Source organism: Zingiber officinale, chromosome 9B, assembly GCF_018446385.1.
Source record: "Zingiber officinale cultivar Zhangliang chromosome 9B, Zo_v1.1, whole genome shotgun sequence".
NCBI classification, from domain to species: Eukaryota; Viridiplantae; Streptophyta; class Magnoliopsida; order Zingiberales; family Zingiberaceae; genus Zingiber; species Zingiber officinale.
Window position 1 is genome coordinate 103606762 of NC_056003.1, and position 6356 is coordinate 103613117.

The window sequence follows — 6356 nt, forward strand, 5'->3', positions numbered from 1 at the left end:
AAGATCAAGAGGTCTTTCTAAAAGCTATAACTAGTAATTTTTATTTCCGCATCATACTAGTTATTTTTGGAAATAATACTAAATACAAGAGGCATACGATTCTAGTGTTTCGAATTTGTTTTCGATATAGTGTTCTTTTGTTTTTCTTTTCCTTGTGATTTGATTGTTCTTTTCGGTTGACCCAAAGTTATTTTAGGAAGTTAAATATTAGCTTTCCTTAAAAGGTTTTGTCTAGTCGGTGGTGGTTGCTCTCATATCCAAGAAGGTCATGTGCCTCGCCACGTCAGTACTGGGAACCAATTTTGGAAATTAATATTTAATGGAATTAATAACTTAGGTGATTTGGATCAAACGTGTTAAGTTCCGCAGGAGATCCAAGTCAAAACCTAAAAGAACAAATAGATTAAGTGTTGGATCAAACGTGTTAAGTTCCGCAGGCGATCCAAAATTTAATTTAAAAGAACACATGGTAGCTAGGAAAAGGTTCAGACCTTTGTACAACATTTTTGTATAGTGGAACCTCTAGGTTTTCTGAGTAGCAACCAACAAATTGACCAACTGAGCGAGCTGAAAAAGCAACTTCAGGAAGCTCAGGAATCGTTGAGGGCTGAGGCAGAGATAGAGAGAAAATTAGAGGCCAAGTGGAGTCTTGGTGGTGTAAGCCCAAATGTGTAGCCTTGGTAACGTCAGTCCAAGTGTGACTTGGCAAGGATGAAGTCCTAAAGCATGGCCCTTGGCGGTGTAAGTCCAAGTGTATAACCTTGGCAACGTAAGTCCAAGTGTGACTTGGCAAGATGAAGTCCCGGAACATGGCTCTTGGTTGTGTAGTCCTGAAGGCATGACCTCTTGACAAAGGAAAACCTGACAACAAAGGGCAAGGCGAAGGAAGCTCTTGAAGGTAAGACATGAAGGATAAGAAAGTATCCAAGGGACGTGAGGCTGATGGAAGAGGCTAGAAGGCAAGGTCAAGGTTGTGCGGACAAGGACAAGTGCTGAGTGATTGTACTCGGGTTTACCACTCAACTGGCAAGATCACCAGTCGACTGGGGCAGACACAGAATGTTTCTGTGCCTGACGGCTATGAAGACAATAGATTGGTAATGTTACCAGTCGATTGGTAAAAAACCGTTAAATAAAATAGCGAATTCTATGGAGTGTCGTTGACTGTGTGCAATGGTAGCATCAAGCGACTGGTAGCCGGTTGTTTTCCCCAAACCTCTATATAATGGAGCTTGGGGTGGCTCATTTGAGTGATGAAATTAGAGGTAGTTAACCACTAATTAGAGTCTCCAAGCTCTCATTGTGATCCTCGTGTTCTTGATTGAGTTGTGGTGAGGTTTCTCCTCCGACAAAGAGGATTGAGCTAGCCGGAGTTTGCTGAAGAGTTATCCACCGACGGATAGGGATCATCCACCTTATGGACAGCCATGAAGTAGGAGCTTTATCTCTGAACCACGTTAAATGAATGTGTTATGTTTGTCTTCTTACTTTGTGCTTTCATTATTTCGCTACTCAACTAATAAATTGTAGGAAAACAACAAAGAGGGAGATCGTTTATTCACCCCCCCCCCCCCCTCCCTAGTGGGGCCAAGATCCTCAACAAGTTGATCGAGCCTAATTCTAATTATTTTGTTCTGAAGCAAAGATATCCATGGAGGCCAATTCATCCTATTTCAAATATTCATGCCCAAGAGATATTGGATTCTCTTTCAGATAGTCTTGAAAGGAGAAGGAAGGTTAGAATACCAATAGATGTTTGTCTATTCTCTAATTCGCCCGCACTAATCCATTTTGGGAACATCCAGTGCCAAAGTCACTAAATGGGTAAGTTGTCAATCCCTAAAACGGACTATGTAATGTACTTTATCTGTTGGATTATGGTTAGTGGTGGGTATTTTACCAGAGGTTTTTATCAATCTACCCTTGTATGATTCCTCTTGAATCTTATATTAGGGTTGGGTATCGAGCGAAAGATTTCAAAATAGACTCCTCATTCATTAGATGGAGAAAATCGTCAAAATTTCATGATTGCCCACCGAACCTATTCCAATAGCTTGGACTTGAATCGTAGGGAATGTCGGAATACTTCATCAACAAATCGGTATATCAATATTGATTAGATCCGAATCTGTTATTGAATTTTTCATTGAATGAGCATTCTCAATACTATACCTTGAAGATGACTAGAACCTCCACGCTCTTTAGCACGAGATTTAGAGTCTCATGTGTCTACCATTTCAGCATCAAGGCATCTTAAAGTGAATCATATTCAATGAATATGATATCTATCTAATGTGATATATATGGAATATATAACAAAGGTGGAGTGCTGGAGTATGTCTTTCAATCGGCCATGTCATATAGGCCCAGGTCAGACATCAAATTGCTTTGATTTGAATTATTCGAAGTATACCTTTTATATATATATATAAAAGATGTATAATCACGCTTGTTTCTCAATTCAATAGAAGCTCCCAAAATAAAAGAAGTAAATATGGTACATAGTATTTATTTACATATGCTCGAATGACCATCCTCATAATAATAATGTACATAACCCTATTTCGGTTTGGTCTAGTATGGAATAGACTTATAATATGATGATTGAGTCGATTCCATGATTATAAATTCATAAGCCGTGTCCATTCCCATTTTGGCTAAAACATATTTACTAATTCTTTTATTCCAGTTAGTAAGAGGGATCTTAAACTAAGAAATAAACATAGAAGCTAAAAGAGAGTATCTTGAGTAATTGCAAGAATGGGGTTCTTTAATATTCTTGGTATAGTAGCTGCTATCACATATACAGTCATAATCAATTTGATAGAATTGTTTGATCTTTAAGGAAATTGGCGTGGTGGCAAATTCTCAAGTGTACGGAAGTGTCATCAAATAATAATAAGATCGAATCCACAGGGACTAGGGATCGAGTACTAACTTACCAATCAAACTTAACAGTTTAGACTAAATCAAAAGTATATGTTGTCACAATCGCAAATCAGAATCTAAATGTGAAAGAAAAGTGAGACGGTAAGAGAGAGAGGGAATCCAGAGAGATCACAAAAATAAGTTAGAATGTGATCAAAGTAAGTAGTCAGAAGAAAGACAGACAACAAGAATAATCCTAGGGTTTTGATTTTACTTTCATGCTAGCAAGCACTTGATCTTTCTTAATTCTTATCCTCAATATTGGCTCGTGCAGGTAGGCAATCCTAAGATAATCGATGTGAACTTTTACTTCTACAATGGCGTACCAACCTTAACCTTTAAACATATTAAGTATGATCCATTAAGTTCTATGATTGTCTAGAGTTCCTCGCGGAAAGTCAGGTTGTACCTTTGTATCCGACTCTCTGCGTCTCGATTATTTACGAGTTAGAGAGTCAGGTTCTCCTTTTAATTCATTCCTAAAACCTCATGAGATATACATTTTATACTTTTAGTATTGAGATCATGTTAAAACAATAGATCTGAATCACAATCAAACATATTATAAAAATAAAATAAAATATATATATATTTTTTCATCACTTATAAATTACTCCCTAATAATCAACTCCATCTACCCATGCATGGGAGAATGCATATGAAAGAATTGACTTCGTACAATTCGTTTCCCTTTTGTGATTCAGTTCCCTCTTGGAAAATGAATCGAACAAATCGTGATCACAAAGTATTATACATAAAATGAGATCAATAAGAAAATTTACACACGCACAAACGAATTTCCTTCGAGAAATCCAAAAACAACTTATTGTTCGTTCATTGAGTAGAGACACTGAGCACAAACCAAAGGGATGTTCGAGCTTGAAGGGACTCTTCGCGTGGTTATTTGATCCAAAGGGTCGTTAGTTCTTAAGAATCAATCCCTAACTATTATGGTAGAGATGTCATGTATTCATCGTCTGTGGTATGACCTGGGGCAAAGATAATATAACAAAAATTTATTTATTTGAAGGTTTTAATATATGACTTAATTTAATATTTTACGATATTACCATCAGTTACAAAATCAACCATATATAATAACAATAATATTTAAACTCTATGTTTTTTTACTTTTTCTTTTATCTTTTATGTGTTTTTATCTTTTTTTCCCTTTTTTACATTTTTTAATTTTTTCATATTTTTATTTTTAATTTTTTCGTTATTTTTAAAAGTTTTTTATTTTATTATTTTATTATTTTTTCGTTATCTTTTAAAGTTTTTTATTTTTTTTACAATTTTTTATTTTTTTATAATTTTACATTTTTTAAGTTTTTTTATTTTTTATTTTTTTACATTTTTTCTATATTTTATTTTTTTACGTTTTTTTCCTTTTTTTTTTTTAATTTTTTTGATAATTTTTATAATTTTTCTATTTTTTTATATTTTTTAAAAAAAATTTACATTGTTTATACGTTTCTTCTAGTTTTTAGGTTTTTATATTTTTTATATTTTTAACGTTGTTTCTATTTTTTATTTTTTACGTCTTTTTTTAAGTTTTTTTATTTTATTTTTTTTATTTTTCAATTTTTTCTTTATGTTTTTTTTTATCATATTTTTTTCTTATACAAGAATATTTTGAGTAAAAAAATTTATTAATCTTGGAATCAAGAAAAATTTGACGTTTGGTTTGTATTTTCTACGCTATTTTCTGTTTTTATTTTCTGATAAAATGGGAAACGCGTTTGGTTTGTATTTTCCACATTCATTTTTAAGAAAATGAGAGAGTGTTTTCTAAGAAAAAGAAAAATACGGAAAAGTCATTTTCTGAAAAATGAAAAATGCACGTTTTCCAGAAAATGAAAATGAAAATGGGACAAATAATCAAACGCACCCGGTCCATAGATGGATAACTAAGATTATCAAGGATAACCCTCAACCAAACACACCTCTAGAATTTTTATCATAAGTGGGTCAGCTTGGGGAGGAGAGCACGGAACGGTAACCCTCAAGGAACACATGGACTTACCAAATTATCGAATACTAACTAACGTTTATTGTTTAACGGTAATCCTCAAGGGACATCTGAACGATAACTAAAACGCATTAATCTAAATTGTCTGTTAAATTTATTTATTTTTATTTCATAAAAGTTTGATTTTATTAGAAAATATTGATATTCAAATTTGAAATTAAAAATGCCCTAGGATGATTTTGAGGTGGTAGAATTGCTTCCTTGACACGGTTCGATTGCCGTGGAATAATTTGTCGTAGAAATCGTTTAAGGCGGACGAAATCATCTTTTACATCCCAAATTAAAAATTGCATATACTAATCCCAATATCATCCATAATTGTCATTTTATAAAAGTTTTAACGTTCAATATCCATCATATTCAAAAAAAAAAAAAAAAACAAAGAACTCTAAAAATCTCCAAAACAGAGCACATCAGATGGCCTCCTCCGCCTTCAAACCTTCACGGGTGGTGCTTTACCGGGCGTCAGCGACAGCGGAGGTGCGGCGCCATGGAGCAGTCCCTGAACGGCCGGCCGTCGCCAAAAGCCGCCAACCGGCGTGGCCCATCCACTTCCTCCCCCTCTTCCTTCCTTTCGGCTGTCACCGTGGACGACGAGGAGGAGAAAGACAGCGACGGAGAGGAGCAACGACGAGGCTCCGCCGTGAAGGCGGCGAAGCGCTTGAGCCTTTCGTCGAATGACGGCAACTGAGGGCCCATGTACGGTCGCAGGCAGTCGGCGCAGACGGAACGGATGCCGATGCAGTCGTGGGTGCCGCAGTCGGCCCTGCTGCAAATGGATTTCTCCGCCGTCGCCGTCGCCATGGATTCGGATGGAGAGGAATTGATCGATGAATGGAGGGAGAATAAGGGCTATGGACGTATTATATAGAGATTGGGGAGGGGGAAATTAAGAGAGAATTCAAAAAAAGTCTATGAAGTAGGATAATCCGTTAAAAGATTATATTTGGCGGAGTAATTATGGCAATCTTGTGGAGATAATCTCATTTTTTTAAAGTAAATTATTAGAGGACTAAATCGAGCAAAATAGATATTATAGTAAATTATTTTACATATATAATCTCTTTATTTTTTAAAAAATAATAAGCTAATTTTAACAAATTATTTAATAATCTATATAAAAAAACATGATAAGTTGTACTTGATTACTCGATAAAATAAGTGGATTGGGCTGAGTATTGATTCCACAAAATAAATTTTTGAAAAATAGAAATTTAGAAAATTAAAAAAAAAAAAAAAAAAAAAAATATCGAATGGAGAATCAGGATAATCATGTATGGACGAGCATTTGAGTGCGAAATTCCATTCTATTAACTTGAATATCTAATTAAATTATATATATTAATTAAATAACTAATTATTATTTTTCTTTCATAATCAATTAAAAAGAAATAAA